The following is a 22,111-nucleotide window of genomic DNA, read 5'->3' on the forward strand; positions in this document are numbered from 1 at the left end:
GGGGGGGGCGGGCGGTGAATTGGTAATTAAAAATTTTCCCTCTTTTTGAATTTTAAACCAAGAATAACTTTAGTAAATTTTGTAGAAAAGGGTTTTCAACCACAAATTAAAAAGTTAAAAATAAAAGCAGCGGAAAATAAAATGACACAAGATTTATAGTTGTTCGGTCAAACACGACCTATATCCACTCTCCGGAGGCACCCTCCGAGTATTGCACTAATACCAGTAGTGACTCTCCTTTTGCACCCACAGCAAGGCGGAGAAGCCTTTACAAAGCTCTCTTCCACCACTACCCAGTGCGGCAGAGAACCGTCATCCTTTTATACTCTCTAAGTGTTGGAAGAGAACCGTTCATCCTTTCACACTCTCCTAGTGTAGGTAGAGAACCCTTCGGCTGTTCACACTCTCCAAATGTAGGCAGAGAACCCTTCAGTTGTTCACACTCTCCAAGTGTAGGCATAGAACCCTTCGGTTGTTCACAATCTTCAAGTGTGGGCAGAAAACCGGATCTCCTTAACAGATCTTCTCACAAGAAATCTAGACAGGATGAGAGAAAAGAGTGAAGTAATCACAAATCAAAAGTGGAGATTCTTACCTTTGAGTACCAAGTGAATCCTTCATGCTCCAGTAGTAAGAATCCTCCTTCAAACACTTTCTCACACTCTCTCCTTCACTCTCCCTTCCGTTAACATGAAGATCAGTAGGCAAAAAGATTACAAGACAGTTTTAAGTTGACTTTATATAGGAAAGACACAAAAAACCATCCAAAAACTATAGAGGTATTAAGTTGACTTTATAAGTTGACTTTATTTATGCATTCGATCATCCAGTACGATCGTGATTTTGTCTTGGATGAATAGTGTAAAAATGTTGCGTACAATCTCTTATGTGCATTGGGACGAGTTGACTTCGTATACAATTATCATCCCGTATGAACTATGTTAGTCCGGTACAAACATTTATTTTAAAGACATAATAAAACATACCTGCAAATGGTCCATATGTCAAAAGAACAGAGAACATTGTCTTGGGACGAATGTTCATGTTCGTTTGGAGGAACAGCACAAACTTTGAAACCCGAGGACATCATCCTGGAACAAACTATCCATTTAGGCTGGACGAACAGTACAGACTGAGAATCCAGAAGAGATCATCCTGGGATGAACTAGTAATTTCATCTAGAGGAATAGTTCAATCTTAGAATCCAGAGAAGATCGTCCTGGGATGAATCGTCTATTTCGTCCAGATGAACAATTCATTGTGAGAATCCAGAGAGCATCGTCCAAGGACAAATAGAGAAATTCATCCGGACAATCAGAACTTAGAAAAATTTTCTCACTTCCTATTCATTTCATTGCTCTTCCGAGGTGATAACTAACTTGATCATCCTGTATGAACTTGGTTTGTCCCGTACGATCAATATGATTTTTTAAAGATATCCCCAAGTGTGTGTGTGCTAAGCTACTCAATTACAATCATACTCCCTCAAACTCAATACAATGAAAAATATAAACTTCAATTTACAAACTATCTCATGCTGAAGTTGATTTGAAGTCTTCTTTAGTCTGGAGTTTGATTTTCCTGAAATGTTAGTCCACACAAGAACAAAAATAATTATTCCAAAAAGTGTTAGGAGAATATAATACTTAAATCAATAATATTTGGAATCATTAAAACTATACAAGTTGCAAGAATGTAAAACATGTAAATAGCAACTTTCTTAACACGTATAAATAAAACTTTTATTCATTTATAATGGAAAGTAAAGTATAACCCAGAGTTTGCTAAAAAGTAATGGTGGCCAAGTGATGTGCCGGCCATAAAGTAAACTTTTGAAGTGTATTAAAATCTTGGGCTCTATTACCCTTAGACTATGCTTAAGTTTTATTTGATATAAAAAAAATAAACCCCACTTAATATATTCAAGCATGCATATTGAATTAAGTAATAAAGTGATAATGTAGAGTGTCAAATCCATGTGGAAGTATGCTTACTTGCAACAAATTACTATTGTTTACTATAATTACAATAATTATCCTAGTAAAATAAAAATGATATTTATGGAGATTTTGTCACTGAATATTGGATACAATATTTAAGATAAGTGTTTTAGATTGATGAATGTAAATTTTATAAATATAACATCACAATTATTTATAGGAAAACACAAAAAGGCATATGGAATTATGGTGCTTGGAAGATTAGCACCATGGTGCCCTTGAAGTGAACTAGCGCCTCAACATTAAAACTTATACACCACCACTGTGCTCGCTGATATGGATTGGCTACTTAATAAATAGTCATGTATCTTCACTGATAGAACGTGATCCTTGGAAGTTATAACTGTAAAGTCGTAGTGCTATTAATATTCATGTGTTATAGTACTCGAGTGGAAACAAATGGCACCAAGGCATGAGAAATTATGGCAATATTTGAAAATAGAGAATCTGGTGTTGCAAAGATTAATTTTTGATGCTGTAGTACTGATAATACTACTGTGTTAGTTGTGTTGCTAGTGCAGCATTTGCAAACGAAAAACTCAGCTTCATAATGTTAAAATTTGGGCAAATCGTCGGTATTGAAGGCACTGATGTGGTGTGATTTTGTTGGATGCACGATGTTGTAGGCTTTTTATAATTTTTATAATTTTTTAGTATTTCCTCCACAAAAATAACTAAAATAACACATTTTTATTAAAATAGGACATATAAAGTAGTACATAATTTACACTTATCAAATTCTCCCCAGTTTAAACTTTTGTATGTCCTCAAGCAAATAAAAATTCTAAAATTCTAATTAGTCAAATAACCAAAGTAAAAGTAGATAATTTATAATTACTAAACTATAGGATAATATATTACAATATTGAAGTAGTGGAAATGAACAAAGTTGTAATACTAGTTTGGAAAATTACTAATAATTATCCTAACAAATCATCTTTATTATTACTTTGTTTGAATTTACATGTTATGGATATAATCATTTATTTTTTAATTCTGAATTCAATAAAGAAGCTTGAATATTAATGTGGTTGTTGTTAAAATTAAAATATTACAAGTTTACCAATATTTGTAGTAGTTCACATATCTTATCCTTTGTGAATTTAATTATAAGATTTTAGTTAGACTCTAAGCTTCTAGTCGATACCAATTTTTAAATGTACTAACTTTCTTTTTGATTTTTTTAAAACTCTTTTTACTTTTCATTTCCTTTTTGTTTTTGTGGAGTGTATAGTTAATGATTTTAAATATTAGTTTTGTTTAAAATCTTCTTATAATCTTTGTAAGTTTTAGGTAAGAATTTAATAAGATTGTTAATTCCAAATTTAGGTAGCTATGATTTTCAATTTAAATCTACCCATATCTATTCTTTAACCTTAATTATTGATCTTCAATTCAAAGAGTCAATGTATAAATGCATATATCTTATAAATTCAAGTCAAGTCAATAAATTAAATGATCTAAGTAATTATTCATTTTCCCAATCTATGAATTATAAAGTGATATTCATTTGAACTATAATCTAGGGTTTTATTATTATCCTAATTTTATGTAATTTTTTATTATTATTTTTTATTATTCTTAGTTAAATAATAAGAGTTAAGAGATATAAATAAAATATAATGTAAAAATTAAAGTATAAGGTAAATTTAATAAAATGTAAATAAAAACACAATTAAACATTAGTAAATAACATATGGTTTAAGATAAATGATAGAAAATTGTAAAACATGTGATACATATAAAACAAAACATAAGGTAAAAGATAACTAGTGCTTAAGACACCACTCTAACTATCATAATACAGTGGGTCTCATAGCCATAACTCTAATTATTCTAATACGACAATAGCATTCCAACATATCAGTGGGATCCCCCCATGAAAAGAAAAAAAAATACACTACACAATAAAAGTAGCATACAATCTCTCTCTCTCTCTCTCTCTCTCTCTCTCTCTCTCTCTCTCTCTCTCTCACCTCAAGTCAAAAATAACTCCTAACTAGCTGAGTTAAGGTCTTCCTCCTCCTCCTCCTCCTCCTCATCGTCATCATCTTGGCCTCTCTTACCCAGCCACCACATAAAGGGATCATAAGGTAGTGCAGATGGAAATTAAAGTTGATTTGGATGCGCCACAAAAGTATTATTCCTAAACATTCCAACAAGAGCATCATTAAAGTCAATAGTGTATCTATAATGCTTTTCCTGAAGTTCTATACAATGGGCCATTGTGATGCTCATCTCCAACTGCTAATTGTTTATAATTATAGGATCATGATGGTATCCTTCTTCCTCTTTTTTCTCAAATTACTTAAAGCACAAATTTTTTTTTTTGTAAAGGCTAGAATGAGGAATAATTATTATTCAATTTGCACCCCCATATACCTGTTATAATATATAAAGTATAAACTAGAGAAGGGTACCCAAACCTAACATAGTGGCACCCCTACTGATGTATAAAAGAGATGAGAAAATATGCTTCCCTATATTAATAGAGTACCCCATTTGAATAACATAGTTTAATAGGGCACGATAATGGTTAAATTTGCTATTATTCTTAATAAGCAGAAAACATACTGAAATGAAATAGTTTAGGCTTTAGAGGTTTGGGTCAGGTAGGTGGTAAGGAAATTGATAAATTTAATCTCTCTTTTTCTGACTCACTTTGCTATTGAGTCCACAAAGAATATTCAGAGTATCTTGAGTATCTATAGGTGTCCCAATAAAAAATAGTGTATTCATTAAATTCAAAATCCCAAAGTTTGTAGATTTTGTTTATTGCCATAGAATTTGAAGGGACCCACTTACCCCTAACATAACATTTATTATTGAAAGTTTGTTAGGGATGTTAAGCCCTATGAACTTAGTCCCAAGCTAACCAAGAGGGGGGGGGGGGGGGAATTGGGATTTTAAAAAATTTTTTTTCACAAAGAGAAAAAACACATAAACCAAAATCATACCAAGTGAAAAATAAATGTGAAAATAAAAGTGCGGAAGCAAGAAACAAGAACACAGAAATTTATAGTGGTTCGGTCAACTCGACCTACGTCCACTACTTGGAGGCACCCTCCAAGTATTGCACTACAAACGTGACTCTCCTTTAGCCCCCACAGCTAGGCGGAGAAGCCCTCACAAAGAACCTCTTTTTGCCACCCCGGCAAGGCAGAGAACCTATCTCCTTTTGCTTCCTCCTGAAGCTGGCAGAGAACCACAACCAGATGCTGACTCCTTACCTCTACTGACCCTTCCACGGATGAGAAACTCTAGATGAAGAAGAAACTGAGCGATCCTTGAAGCAACCCTTGTGAATCCCCTCACAAGCTCCCCCTCACAAGATCCTCTCTCTCTCCCTCTCTCTCTTTCTCTCCTCAAGGCCTTCTCAGGTTAAGGCAGCAGCCAAAGGGTTTTTCAAAATGTTGAACAAGAGCTCTTAAATAGAAGAGCTTCAAAGGAGATAATTAATTGCAAGTTGCTGACATTATCGTCCAGGCCGATATTGACATCGGCCTGGCCGATCAGTACAAATCTCAGAAGATGGGCCAGAGCATCGCCCTGAATGCAAACTTGGACGATTTTAAATTGGCTTGATCGTCCAGGCCAATCTCACGATCATCCCGGCCGATCAGTTCAAATCAGAGGAAAATTGTCCAGAGCATCGCCCAGAATTCGAGCTGGCCGATATTTATCATCCTGAAGTAATAAAGGTTTTTAAATATATCGTCCTGGCCGATCCTGCGATCGTCCAGGACGATATGATTGTATCAATCATCCTTAATTACTCCCTTGATTTCCTGATCAATTAAGACATAATTTGTGAATATCATCCAGGCCGATCAATGATCGTCCTAGCCGATAATTTAAAAATACAGTATACCTTAATTGTTTATGGCGGAAACTTCTTTTTGTTTTGAGCTTATCGTCCTGGCCGATACATGTATCGTCCAGGCCGATATGTTAATGACGGCTGCCTTAATTAAGAATCCATATTTAGACTTTCTATTTTAAGCCTGATCGTCCAAGACGATGTAAATATCGTCCTGGCCGATATGAGTAAAAATAGAAATTCTAAATCTCTCAAGTGTGTGTGTTTTGGGTTACTTAGCATCAGTCTCTTTGACCATTACAAATAGACTCAAGAAGAGAAAAAAACAAAGTACAGACTGACTCAACCCTAAACCTATGCAATCTTGAACTGGCTTCGTTTGTTCGTCCGATCTTCGATTCCTGAAAAGTTAGAAGCAACAAGCAGTCCAAGAGAATCAACAGTGTTTGTCAATCATCAAAACATGAGTCATGAAAATAGATTTGCAACAATTATCTACTACCTCCTTTCCATTAGCAAAAAAATCTCTGACCATGTTTACAATGGAAGAAAATGGTTCTTCATAAAAATTTTCCCAACCCTTACTCACAATGATCTGCATAATTGGGTTGCTTAAATTTCAAAAACCCCTCTCAGAAATCAGTTGTTTGGTCACAAAAAAATAAAAAAACCTCGATTCTTCATCAAAAGAAATGAACCTAATCTTATCAAATGAAGAGGAATCCCTCTCCTTTTCAAACATTTTATGGGCTATAAAGCTTGAGAGGATTATAAATGAGAAGATTTTGAAGGATTTAATATATTATGAATGAAATGAAATGGAAAATGTAACCTTTCCATTTTATAAGTTAATGGCGCACTATAGTCTATGAGAAATGATAACACGGTGCTCAATATATGAATAATATGACAAACTAGTCAAATTGATAAGTGTTGCAGTGATCCAAGCCTTGTGGTATAATGATGCTAGTTTTGGGAACTTATAGTGATACTTTGGAATTAGCTATCACTATCGTGGTTGACACGTGTAAGCATAGTAGCACTTATGTTAGTAATACTGTGACGTAATTAAGGAAATAACAATGAAAATGTAATGGTGCTATGCCATTATCTATCAGTGATGCAATTCTTATCAAAGTTTCATAATTAAAGTTATGACTATACAAATTCTTCTGATTAGTTAGAGCCACACTATTATTTGACTTGAATGACTAAGGCCCTGCATCGCTCAAACAATCAGCACTACGATGCTTAATTCACTAAGAAAATTTTGTTTAGAGGTGAGCATTTCTTGAGATTTAGTTGTACAACACATGTTTTTTAAATTAAGATGCTTTGGATCTTTGTGTCACGACGTTACATCATTTAATGCTAAAGTACTCAGTTGAATTTGTGCTCATTTCTTATTTATTAAATTTAGAATATAATTTTAATTATCATAATAATATGAAAACATGCTAAAAGTAATAACATATGCAATATAACTTTGGTAAATTTCAAATAACATGACACACTAAATATAAATATGGGTTACCTCTCATACAATGCTAAGTTTATAGTATTTAACAAGACTTGCCTAAATTTATCAATTTGGCTTGGGTACATTTCTACCACTCTTCAAATAATTATCACTTGGATCTTTTGGTTTTTTTCCTTTTGGGTTAGCTTCAGTATTGCTGAGCAATGATCCAAGAGGTCTGCTACTAACTAAAATGACAAGCTAACTTAATTGGGTTTCAAAATTTTTAATAGAAGCTGCTTAATTTTGCAATTAAGTAATTAATTGCATCACTAAATTTTCTAATGGTAATTTTCAACTTCCAAATTGATAACTTTGATTAAATTCTAAATTATATGTAGGTCTTAGACTAATAGCAGGTTATTGAGCATTGTTCTAGTTTACTTAATTATTATGACTAGAATTCCATTGATTATTACGAACAATATTATTTAACCAATTAAAATTAGGATGATTTATCTAACATGGATTATATGTATTGTGGTAGGGATTTTTTTTGTCTTCCAATCAAATTAAAATTTTAAATCTCTTGCACATTAATATCTTCAATTAAATTTTTATCCTTCAATTACATAGATGATTTAGTTTCAAATCTTGAATTCACTCATATTGTGCCAAATTTCTTAAAAATTATTATAACTTGTGTAGATAACATTATTAAATTGCTAGATTCATAAACTCTTGCTAGTTTCTTAGGATTAACCCTATCAAAAGGCCACTAGAAATTACTAGTAGCCAAATCCTTAATTAATTCATATGCTTCCTCAAATGGCTTAGACATTAATGATCATCATATTGTAGCATTTATGATTGCTCTAAGAGATCCTACTAATCCATTATAAAATATTTAAATAACAAGTGTTGTAGCACTTATCAAATAAAGAGGAAGCCCTCTTATTTCCCAACATTTTAGGGGTCATCAAGCTTGTGAGGATTACAAAGGAGAAGAGTTTGAAGGAATTGATATGTTATGATTGAAATGAAATATAAAACATAACCACCCTAATTTTATAAGTCAACGGAGTGTTGAGGTGCTGCAAGAAATGGCTCCATTGTGCTCAATGTCTAAAAAAAATAACGAACTTGTCAAATTGATGGGCACTGCAGTGGTCCAAGCTATGTGGCATTGTGATGCTAGTTTTTGGAACTTGTAATGTCACTTTGGAATTGTATACTATTGAAACATTTGATATGTCTAAGCACAGTGGTGCTTGGGTCAATAATTATCATCATGCTATTAATGAACTAATAATGAAAGCATAACAATATTAGTTATTAGTGTCACGACACTTACCAAAGATTCATAATTAAAGTTATGACTGTACAATTTATTTTATCTTACTAGAACCATGCTTTTGTTTGACTTGAATGACTAAGTGCTGTGACACTCAAACAATTAGTGCTGCTACACTTAATTAAATAAGCAAATAATGTAGAGATGAGGATTTTATTGATGTTTAGTGCTGTAGCACATGTTTACAAAATTCTTGAGCTTGGTAGCATATTGCTACAACATTATATCATTGAACACTATGCCACTCAATTAAATTTGTGATCTTTTCTTATTGATTAAATTTAGATTGTAACTTTAATTATAAAAATAAAATGAAAATATGTGATAAACAATAACATATGTAACATGACTTATGTAAATTCAAAATAATATAATACACTAAACAAAAATCTGGTTGTCTACCATACAATGCAAAGTTTATAGTCTTCGGCCAAACTTGCCTAGATTTATCAATTTGGCTGCGGTACATTGCTACCACTCTTCAAATAATTCTCACTTGGATCTTTTTCATTTTTTCCTTTGGGTTAAATTCAATATTACTAGGTAATGATCCAAGAGGTATACCAGTAACTAAAATTGCAAGCTAACTTAATTGAATTTCCAAATTTTTAATAGTAGCCGCTTGATTTTGTAATTGAGTTCCCAACTGAATCTATGTCTTCCAATGGTGATTTTCTACTTCCAAATTGATTGATTTGATTAAATCCTGAATTATATGAAGATCTAGGACTAATAGTAGGTTGTTGAGGATTGTTCCAATTTACTCCTTGATTATTTTGACTAGAATTCCATTGATTATTGCTGACAATATTATTTAACATACAATTTGGATGATTCCTGTAACCTAGATTATATGTATTGGAGTAAGGAATATTTTGTCTTCCAATGAAATTAATATTTTCAATCCATTGCTTATTACAATCTTTAATTAAATTTTTATTATCCAATTGCTTAAATGATTAAAATCCTAATAAAAAAAAAAATAATTAATAAGTTTTTTTTATTAATGCAATTTGCAATCTTCAAAGAAAATAAAGATTAAGTTCCTAATCCAGAATTCACTCCTATTGTACTTAATTTTTTAGAAATTGCTGCAAGATGTGCATATAACATTAATAAATTATCATATTCATAAACTCCAACTACTCACTTAAGATTAACCCTATCAGTAGGCCACTAGAAATGATTAGTATTTATTTCCTCTATTAATTCATAGGCTTTCTCAAATGGCTTAGGAATTAATGACCCTTCGGCTATAGTGTCTGTGATTGCTCTCAGAGATCCTACTAATCCATTATAAAATTTTTGAATAACCAACAAATCAAGTAAAGCATGGTGAGGACATTTCTTAAACATTTCCCTAAATCTCTCCCAACTCTGATAAATGGATTATCCTTAAAACTCGATAAAATAAATGGTATCATTTCTAAGTTTAACAGTCTTTGAAGGTGGAAAATACTTAGCAAAAAATAAATGAGCCAACACATTCTAAGTGGTTATAGAGCCTGGCATAAATTATTTAACCACATCTTAGCTTTATCTCATAGAGATGATCAGAATAATGAAATCTAATAGCATCATCACTGACATCATTATACTTAAATGCTACATAAATTTAAAACAAACTAGCTATACATAATTTGGGATCATCAATAGGAGTTTCTCTAAATTAGGAACTTTGAACCATTTGAATTATGACATGTTTTAATTCAAATTTATTTTCTTATATCGCAGGTCAATTAATACTCAAAGAAATTTTGTTTACTGAAGGGTTAAAAAAATCCCTAAGAGGTCTAGAATGAGCTTGATCTAATACACGATCAACCTTTTTTATTCTGTTTTTAATTTTTCAAGATAAAATAAAATAAAATAAAATAAAATAAAAGATATAAGTAGGTTTAACTATGCAATTAATTGAATAATATTGTTAAAATTGCAAAAAACCCGACAACGGTGCCAAAAATATGATTTGTGGGCTATGTATTGAACTTTTAAATTGTATAAATATCTAGGACTCTAACACCCCTAAATAATGCTTAAGTTTTATTTTTTTCCTTGATATTAAAATAATAAACCCCACTTAATATACATAAGTATACGTGTTAAATCAAGTAATAAAGTAATATAGTAAAGTGTCAAACCCACAAGGAAGAATGCTTACTTGCAAAAAACTACCGACGTTTACTCAAATTGCAATAATTATATCATTGAAATAAAAATTATATTTGTGGAGATTTAGTCATCGAATAAAACAGTAAAAGTATTGGATATAATATTTAATAAAATTAATTTAGATTGATGAATGTAAATTTTATATATTTTTCTAATAAAACACTTAATTATAGATGTGATTCTAAGCATATGCATCCCAAAATTATTATCGAGGTTGTAGGGATGAAAATGATATATGTTGATCTCCTACAGTTATAGTATCTCCTTAAGAACCTAGAACATTTTACATCCTATGTCATGGCATGCAAACTTCTTATTTCATTTGTAGTTTTTGCATTCCTCCGCCGAGACTATACATCACTCTATATTTTAACTACACATATGATTGCTATATATATTAATTAAAGAACAAGATAATATTGAAAACATGTTTTAAAATTTATAGAATAAGAGTTCACTAGTACTTAAAATGTAGTTTATATCATTAATCAAAAAATAAGAGTACTAACCAAACATAGAAAAAATTACAAGAAATCTTATTTTCATTAAACACATGAAAGAAAGAAAATACAAGAGAGTGATAACACCCTAAATGATCAAAGTATCTCCTCTACACTCCTCCCTTTCACTTATAATGTTGCTTAAAGAAACACAAGTTAAACATTCCAAATGATTATATCTTATACTTCCCTAGCCTCTCTTAGATCTCACTCTGAGAGGGAACTAAAGATTACTCTAAAAAGTACTAAATTACACAAGTGACTGAACTCCCCATTCAAATAAAATATCACAACTATATACAAAAAAAACTTAAAAGGCTTCCAACTCAGTGCCTCTTGGAAGATTGGCGTTGTCGTGCCCTTGAGCAAATTGCCTCCTTAGTGTTGGAACTTTTGCACTATCACAACGCTCACTGATGTAGATCGATTACTTAGTGAATAGTTGCATCTCTTCATTGATAGAATGTAGCCCTTAAAAAATAAACTAACACGCTGCAATGCTATAAACATTTGAGTATTGTGGTGTTTGAGTGACAAAAAATGGCTACAAGGCGTGAGAAATTACGGAACCACAATATTTGAAAATAGAGAATCTGACATAACCAAGCTAACTTTTTGACGCTACAACATTGATAATATTGTGTTGCTGGCTGTGTTGCTGCTACATCATTTATAAATAAATAACCAGACATCACAATATTTGAATTGGAGCTCTTCGATGGTATTGAAGGCAGTGCTACAACATGATTTTGTCAGACACTACGACCCCACAAGCTTCTTATAATTTCTACCATTTTTAATTTTTCTTTACAAAAATAACTAAAATAATATATTCTCATTGAAAATAAATATATAAAATAATAAATAGTTTACACTTATCAAATTCTTCCAAAATTAAACTTTTGCTTATCCTCAAGCACATAAAAAAAATCTATATTTATAATTACTCAAATAACTAAAGTAAAAAAAAAATAATTTAAACAACTTAAGTACATGATAGTATATCACTGTTTAGAACTAGTGAAAATGAACAAAGTAATAATTCTAATTTATAAAATTATTAATAATTATCCTAAATAGTCATCCTCATTATTGCTTAATTTGAATATACATATTATGAAAACTTAAAGATTGGATGGGTTTGTCGATAAAACTGAAATTTCATAAGTTCACTAGCATTTGTAGTAGTTCTCCTATCTTCTCCTTTGTGAATTTAAGTATATGATTGTAGTTAGACTCTAAGCTTTTATTGGATATCAATTTTTGAATTTACTCACTTTCTTTTTCTTCATTTCATTTATTGTCTTTTTATAACTCCACTAACTTCTCATTTCCTTTTTTTATTTTTATGGAGTACATTGCTAAAGATTTTAAATATCAATTTTGCTTAAATTTATCATTCAATCTTAATTAGTTTAATGTAAGGATTTAATAAGATTGTTAATTCTAAATTCTGGTTAGTATGATTTTTAATTTTATTCTAATCACATCTATTTTTTAAACTTAATCATTCATCTTCAATACAAAGAGCTTATGTATAAATGAATAACTTATAAATTCAAGTTAGGTTAATAAATTAAATAATATAAGTTAATCTAATTATTATTTTTCCAATCTATGAATTATAAAGCAATGTTCATTTGAATTCTAATCTAGGATTTTGTTGTTATCCTAAATTTATATAACTTCCAATTTTCATTTTTATTAGGTTAATTAAATAATAAATATGTTGAGATACAAATGATAGAAAATATAAATATTTAAGTAAAAGGGGAATTTAATCAAATGTAAATAAAAACATGATTGAATATTAGTAAAAAAAAAAAAACATATGTTTTCATATGAATGATAGAAAATTATAAAACATGTTATATATATAAAATAAAATACAAAGTACAAAATAACTAGTGCTTAAGGCACCACCCTAACTTTCATAATGCAGTAGCTCTAATACCCATAACTCCAATCATGCTAACACACTAATAACATTCCAACATATCACTAGGATCCTCCCAAGCAAAGAAATGAAAAAGAAATAAAATAAAACATGTTGCATAACAAAAGTAATATACAATATATATCTATTACTCCTCAAGAAAAAAATAATTTCTAACTAGCTTAGTATTTGTATTCCTCCTCATCATCATCATTACTATAGTCGTGGCCTCTCTTACCAGGAAGCCAAATAAAAGGATCATAAAATAGTGTAGATGGAAATTAAAGTTAATCAGGATGCTCCATAAAAAGATTAATTCTAAGCATTCCAGGAAGAGCATTATTGAAGTCAACAGTGTATCTATAATGTTTTTCTTGATGGTCCATGCTGCGGGCCATCCTTATATTCATCTCCAATAGCCAATCATTGGTTTCTTCATAAAAGTGCACCACCATTTCCATCTCCCTTCTCAAATCAACAACATTAACTCCCAAAGTTTTAGGAGTTCTAGTACTCCTACTGTTGCTACTACTATTAGGCCTCCCAGACACTCTAGGCTCACTAAGGTCTCCTTTTTCCTCTTCTTTCTTAGATTGCTTAAAGACCAACTTTTTTCTTTTTTTTGTAATGATTGTAATGAGAAATAATTTTTTCTTTAGTTTACTCCACCTTACACCAGCTATAACATATAAAGCATAAACTAGAGAAGGCTACCCTAACCCAACAGAAGTGGCACCCCTAATGATGTGTATAAGAGAAGAGAAAATATGCTTCCCTATATCAATGGGTACCCCATTTGAATAGTATAGTTTAATAGAGCACTGTTACGAGTAACTTCGCTAAAATTCCTACTTGGTATTAATCATGCTAAAATGAAATAGTGCAAGACTTTAGTGGTTTGGGTCAAGTAGGTGGTAGAGAAATTGATAATTTTGTTCTCTCTTTTTCAAACTCACTTTGTTATTAGGTCCATAAAGAATATTTAGGATACCTTGAGGATCTATAGGTTTCCCAATAAAAGTTGTTTTTTCATTAAATTAAAAAACCCAAAGTTAGTAAATTTTGTTTATTATCACAGAATTTAGAGGGACCCACTTACCCCTATTATAGTATTTATTATCTACTTACTCCTTTCTATCAATAAAAAAATTCTCTATCCACATTTATAATGGTAGCAAAGGGTTCTTCACAAAAATGTTCCCAACCCCTACTCATAATTGTCTGCATAATTAGTTGCTTGGATTCTGAAAACCTTACTTTGGAATTAGTAATTTTGTCACAATTAAATCAGCAAACCTGGATTATGCATAAAAAAATGAATTTTCATTTATTAATGGAAGAGGAAGCACTCTTCTTTCAATACATTTTAGGGCTCACCAAGCTTGAGAGGACTGAAAAGGAGAAGAGTTTGAAATAATTGATATGTTATGAATGAAGTGAAATGAAAAACATAGCACCTCTTTTTATAAGTCAACAAAGCACTGCAGTGCTGCAAGAAATGGTGCCACAATGTTCTGTGTATGAAAAAATATGACAAACCAATCAAACTAATAGGCGCTATAGTGGTTCAAGCCAAGTGGTGCAGCAGCTTTAGTTTTGGGAACTTGTAGCATCTCTTTGGAATTACCTACCGATGTTACTTTTGATACCTATAAGAGAAATAATGCTTATATCTATAACTGCTACTATGTTTTTAATAAAATAATAATGATCATGTAATGCCAATAAGATGCCAGTTATCAACACTACGAGGCTTACCAAAGTTCATAATTAAAGTTATGACTGTAAAACATTTTTTGACTTGTTAGAACCACGCTTTTGTTTGACTTAAATGACTAGTTGCTGCGGATCTCAAACAATTAGAACTAAGATGCTTAATTAACTAAGAAGATTTTGGTTAGAGATGAGGTTTTTTTGAGGTTTAGTGTTGCAGCGCTTATTTTTAAAGTTAAGGTTCTTGGAAGCTTAACACTATGACATTATATCATTTAGCACTGCAATGCTTAATTAAATTTATGCTCATATCTTATTTATTAAATCTAGATCATTACTTTATTTATTAGAATAAAATGAAAATTATTTTAAAAACAAGAACATATGTAACATGACTCATGTAAATTCAAAATAACATGACACAAAATTTAAATTTAGGTTGCCTCCCATACAACACAAAGTTTATAATCTTCAACTAAACCTTCCTAGATTTATCAATTTGGCTGGGGTCCATTACTACCACTCTTTAAATAATTATCACTTGGATCTTTTTCTTTTTTCCTTTGGGTTAACTTTAGTATTGTTCAGCAATGATCCAAGAATTCTACTATTAACTAAAATTCAAAGCTGACTTAATTGGGTTTCTAAATTTTTAATATAAGTAGCTTGATTTTGTAATTGAGTTCCTAAATGTATCACTACATCTTCCAATGGTTATTTTCTACTTCCAAATTGATTGTTTTAGTTAAATATAGAATTATATTTGGGTTTAGGATTATAGCATGTTGTTGAGGATTGTTCCAATCTACTCGATTATTTGACTAGAATTCTATTAATTATTACCAACATCTTTATTTGACCAATTAGAATTAGAATGGATCCTTCAACATAAAGTATATGTATTAACATAGGGATTATTTTGTCTTCCAATCAAATAAATATTTTTAATATCCTGCACATTACTATTTTCAATTAAATTTTAATCCTCCAATTGCATAGATGATTTAGTTCCTAATCCAAAATTCACTTATATATTGTGATCAATTTCTTAGAATTTCTTGCAACTTATGTAGATAATAATAACAAAGCATTAGATAAAAAAAATGTAAGCTACTCTCTAAGGGTTTATCTTATCAACACACCATTGGAAATTATTAGTAGCCATTTCCTCTATTAATTCATATACTTCCTCAATTGGCTTATACATTAACGATCATCTTGTTGTTGCCTCTATGATTGCTCTAAGAGATCCTAAAAATCCATTATAAAATGTTTGAATAACTAGCCAACTAGGTTAAATATGGTGAGAGTATTTCCTAAGAATTTCCTTAAATCTCTCCCAACTATCATAAATGGTTTCTCCTTCAAACTGGATAAAAAAAAGTGATATCATTTTTATGTTTAGCAGTCTTTGAAGCTAGAAAATATTTAGCAAGAAACTTATGAGCTAACTCATCACAAGTGGTTAAAGAGACTAGGGGTAATGAATTAAACCACATCTTATCTTTAACACTTATAAAAAATGGGAACATTCTTAATCTAATAACATCTTCACTAATACCATTATACTTAAATATCACACAAATTTTTATGAAACTGGCCAAGTGTAAATTGAGATCTTCAACTGGAGTTCCTCCAAATTGGGAATTTTGAACCATTTGAACTATGACATTTTTCAATTCAAAATTATTATCTTAGATCGTAGGTCTATTTTTAGTCTTATGAATTTCATCTACTAAAGGGATATCATAATATCTAAGAGGTCCAGAATGATCTTGATCTAATATAGGTTCATTCATTTTTACTCTATTTTTTATTTTTCAAATTTTTGAAAGGTTTCATTCTATTGTAGAGTCAAATAATAAAGATTCATTTCTTTTTCTATAAAGCATGCAACCATGAATATGTAATCAACAAGTAAAAAAATAAAATAAAAGATACAATAGGTCTAATTATGCAATTAACTCAATAATTTAATTATAATTTTAAAAAGTAAAATACTTCCCTAAAAATGGTGCCAAAAATATAATGTGTAGGCTATTGATTGAAATTCTGTATTATATAAAAATATAGGGCTCTATCACCCATAAATAATGCTTAAGTTTTTTTTGATATAATAATAACAAGCCATAGTTAATATACTTAAGTATACATGTTGAATCAAGCGATAAAGTGATAGACTTGACTGTTGAACTCACGAGGAAGTATGCTTACTTGCAATAAACTACTATTGTTTACTCTAATTGTAATAATTATCCTACTAAAATAATATTGTTATTTTTGAAGATTTTGTTAGTGAATAAAATAATTAAAACATTGGATATAATACTTAATAAAGTGTTTTAGATCGATTAATAAAACTTTCATATCTTTCCTAATTAAACTCTTAATTATAGATGTGTTTCAAAGCATATGCATCCCTAGATCTCTATCGAACTTATAAGGGTAAAAATGATATCTACTAACCTCCTACAGTTATAGTATCGCCTTAAGAACTAAGAAGATTTTACATCTTATGTTTAGGCATGCAAATATCCTATCTCAATATTCGTAGTTATTTTTGTATTCCTCTATCGAGGCTATGCATCACACAATATTTTATGTACACATATATACACTATGTGAATTAAATAAAGAACAAAATAATATTGAAAATAATTTTTAATAATTATAAAAAAAAAAGTTTTCACTATTACTCAACATGCACTTTACATCATTAATTCAAAATAAGAGAACTAGACAGATAAATAATAAATAATAAGTAAACTCATTTTATTAAACTCATGAAAGAAAGAAAATAGAAGAGTGATTTCACCAGAAAGGATCAAATTATTTCCTTTACACTACTCCCTTTCACTTTTAGAGTTGGTTCAATAAAAAGGCAAAACACTCCAAATGATTGTATCTTGTACTTCCTTAGCCTCCCTTATATCTTACTCTAAGAGGGAACTAAAGAAGTACTATAAAAAGTATTAAATTTACACAAGTTACTGAACACCCCTACAAATATAACATTACAACTACTAATAGGAAAATAAAAAAAAATTCATCTTCTATTATGGTGCTTAGAAGATTGGCACCGTAGCTCCCTCAAAGTGAATTAACACCTTCGCGCTAGAACTTCTACAACACTATGGTCCTTGCTGATGTGGATCGATTACTTAGTGAATAGTTGCATCTCTTCATTAATATTATATGGCCCTTAGAAGTTCCAACTATAACGCTGCAGCACTGTTAATATTCAAGCACTATGGCACTCAAGTGGAAAAAAGGTACCAATGAATGAGAAATTATAGTTCCATAGCATTTGAAATAGAGAATTCAACACTGCCATGCTAACATTTTTATGTTATGGAGTTGATAATGCAGTGACACTGGCTGTGTTGATGCTGTAACATTTACCAATAGAGAACTCGATGCTGCAATGTTAGAATTAGGGCGCCTCGATGGTATTGAAGGCAGCAATGTGGCATGGTTTCATCGAATTTTGTGGCACTCTATTTTTCTTAGAATTTCTACCATTTTAAGTTTTTATTGCATAAAAAAACTAAAATAATGTATTTTCATTAAAATTAAAACCCATAAATAGTACGTAATTTACACTTATCACCAAGCTCCACCTAATAGGCTTGGATTTTTACTCATATATAGCATAAATTTAAATATAATTGATTATTTTAATCTTAAAATCTTTTGGGACTTGAATCTTTTATAGAATTCCAAAAGAAATGTCTCTCAAAGGAAGAGAAAACATTTCCTTTTGAAGCTCATTAAGTGTTTTTAAGCTATCACCTTAAAATCCTTTATAACTATTTACACTTTACAACTAAATCAAAATATATGAGATCTAAACTTTACATTTATATTTATAATTTATACTTAACATTGCTCTTAGAAACAGTCTTCTTTATACTAAAATGATACTAAAATGTAAGTTGTACTACATGTAAAGTAAATGTGTAATACCAATATCTATCAATGTAATGAATGCATATATGAAATTTAGAGTATAGAAAGTAAATACATAAGCTTGGTAGATAACCTCCAAGTAAGGCATCTCAAATAATCAACCAAAACAGACCATCGACCAAGCCTATGCTAGAGTTGGTTGTCCTAACAAACCATCTAAAGTGTGTATCAAAGCTGTGTGGCGTGGATTTATCTTAAGTTTGTTTTATTAAAAGTTTTCTATCATTTATCTTATTTGTTTAAGATTAAAGCGTACTTAATTTAAATTTATGTTTTTATATTTTTATATTTAATTATTGAGTTTTTATAATATTTTTTATTTAAGTGATTTAATTTTAAATTTTAAAGAACCATGTTAGTTAATGAGTCCAAAGTGCTTGAAGTCACTAATCTCCAACTCCTAAGGCTTGTTATTATAACACATTTGCTCCCCTCCAAAGAGATAAAATAATTACGTAGAGTCCTTTCAATTTTATCAACTTTTTATTTAATGATTCATTTTATTTTAAAGAACCTTGTTAAATAATAATTCAAGTAACTTTGAAGTTTTCAATTGAGAAAGACTTAGGCTTTCCAAATCAAATGCATCTACTCCCTCTTAAGAGATAAAGCCAACATATAAAGCTTTGATTTATTAACATTATTTATTTAAATTCATCCATTTATTTGATTTGTTTAATTTATTTTATTTGCTTAAGTTGAATTTGATTTATTATTTAAATTTATTTGCTTTATAATCAATTTATTTTCATTTACGAGTCTCTATTTTTTATTTATTTTATTTAATATTTTATTCCTTTTATTTATTAAATTTAGATTTATTTAATTGATTAATTGCCTGATTTATTTATTTCATTTTTGTTTTGATTTATTATTTATCATTTATTTTATTTATTCTTTTACTTTATTGCTTATATTGACCAAAATTTAACAATAATTTATTATTTTAAAGTTTTAGAGGTTTAATATTTTTAATAAATTTTAAGTTTTATTTAAAGTTGAATGCAATATATTTTGTATTTTTAAGATTTTTGTTTATTTTGTTATGATTTTTATAAAATGAACACATCTTCATATAAACCTTCAATCTAATGGTTAGATGCACCTAGATTGAAGGTTTCATTCACACTTGAGTGAAACCTGAGGATGAAGAGCACACATTTAGATTGCACCTCAAAATCATGATGAATTGTGATAAATCTTGATTGATATGATTTTTTTTGACCCCAAGGAGCAGTTCTTCTTTAGGTTATAGAGTCTAAATCTCATCGGATCAAAAATTTGGTTTTGTTCATGTCTTGATCATCAGAGCTCACTCAAAGTCACCAGAGATGATGACTGGATAAATTGGGGAGTTTGGGAATGAAAGATAGGAGGCTAGGGAGAATTTTTAAAGAAAACTCGATAACCTTGTAATAGAAAGTTCTAGAGTATTTATAGTATTTAGCAAACTGAATGTAACCTTAATTCAAGCTAGGTTCAACAACATTAAGTAGTAAAGATTGGCCAATAGGCTCAAAGTAAATCACCTACAAAGTTAGAGACCATATGATAAGTTATTGAGGGAGATAGGACTAAATCAGGCCAGGTGTATGGCTATTTCTTTGTCTTTCAGACACCTCAACCACCACCTACCTTAAAATTATTTTTTCAAGTGTCTGGAAGGTGTTGGAAGTAAATGTAAGTATTTTTTTGGGTTGCATTGCGCTTAATATGGCTCACTTATTTAAATTTTTTATACTTTGGGTCAACCCAATTAGTTAACCCAAGTAACCATAGAGGCTGGGCTGGCTATGGTTGATGCATTGAGTTCATGAGCTCCTAATTGGAATGGTTTGACTTAAGTTAGGAAATGTATTAAGGGATACACCTTTTGGATACTTTGGTTAGCCCAATGGGCCTGAGGGTTTGGCCACCTATGACTAAACCTTGGAGACCCAATTGACATTCCCAAAGGTATAGTGTGCCTTAATTTAATATAGATCATTATGATTAAAATATAGTAGGTTTAGGGTTGGTTTGGTCAACCAAGATTGAACATTCTTTGGGGTTAGGTTTAATTCACTTCAAATGTGATTTAGGCTTTCTAAGAAGTGGTTTTGGGTCATGGAAAGGTCATACTTTGTTAAAACGTTTTAATAAAGTTGAACTTAGGGTTTTATAGTTTAATGGTTTCTTAATCAACCATTTTACTTAGGGTTTTTATCCAATTAAAAATTTCCCTAGGAAAGAGAAAAGTCCAAAAAGCTTGAGGGTTTAGATTTGAACTTGATTTTATAGACTGAGCTATATAATAAATTTTTATTAAAGGATTGAAAGTGGTTGAGTATTTAGGTTTATTAATAAATTTAGAAGGGTTTAAATTTAAATTTTTATGTTTTATTGAATATAAATAACTGAATGATTGAACATCCTTATATGACTAAGAGATTAAAAAAAAATTTAGGAATTATTGATTTAGAATTTATGATTGAACTTGACAAGTTAAATGAAGTTTAATGATTGAGTAAGGATGATTATAAGGAATTGATCTCATACAAAATAAGGTCAACAAATGGGCCCCTAATAGTTATGATAAACTTGAAAAGTAAATCAACATATTTTCGCTTACCAAAGTAATCAATAGAATTATAAGGAATTGAATTGAAAAATAACTGAAAGGAAATAATCTAAAAATGGATGATTTAATCAAATTGGATAAATAATAAGGAAATCACCCCAATTAGATATATTTAAATTGTAGGAGAACTTGAAAGAGGGATCTATATCTAACAAGTCATGTTTGATTGGATTTTGAAAAATATCTTGCCTTTGTCTGACTATATTGAAATAACAAAGTAAGTTAACTAAAAGTTTACATAACCAAATAAAAATAGTGTATGGAGAGATTTTGAAAGTTTTAATGTCTGCTTGACCATATTAAAACAAAAAGATAAAGATTTAAAAGAATTTTAAATTCGGCTAACCATTTCAAAATGATAAAAGGGAAATATTTAGATACTTAATGACCAAATAAAAATAGTAAAATTTAGAAGATTTAGACCTACTTGGGAGAATTATCTAAAGAAAGAAAATTTAGATGGTTAGACTAGGATAATTTTAGAGATTGTAATAATTAATTAATAGGAATTAAATATGAAAGGATGCTTATGTATAGAGGGTGGTCACACCTAACCTTAAGAATGAAA

The 22,111-nt window shown here is 30.0% G+C and overlaps 1 non-coding gene across 1 annotated transcript; it reads left to right on the forward strand.

The window, feature by feature from the left end:
* The first annotated feature begins 16,250 nt into the window (after window positions 1-16,250).
* LOC114579777 lies at window positions 16,251-16,357 on the forward strand. Its single transcript, XR_003700954.1, has one exon. It is a non-coding gene; the product is annotated as a small nucleolar RNA R71 (small nucleolar RNA).
* The last annotated feature ends 5,754 nt before the right edge of the window (window positions 16,358-22,111 follow it).

This window comes from Dendrobium catenatum, unplaced genomic scaffold (assembly GCF_001605985.2).
Source record: "Dendrobium catenatum unplaced genomic scaffold, ASM160598v2 fragScaff_scaffold_628, whole genome shotgun sequence".
Classification (NCBI taxonomy): domain Eukaryota; kingdom Viridiplantae; phylum Streptophyta; class Magnoliopsida; order Asparagales; family Orchidaceae; genus Dendrobium; species Dendrobium catenatum.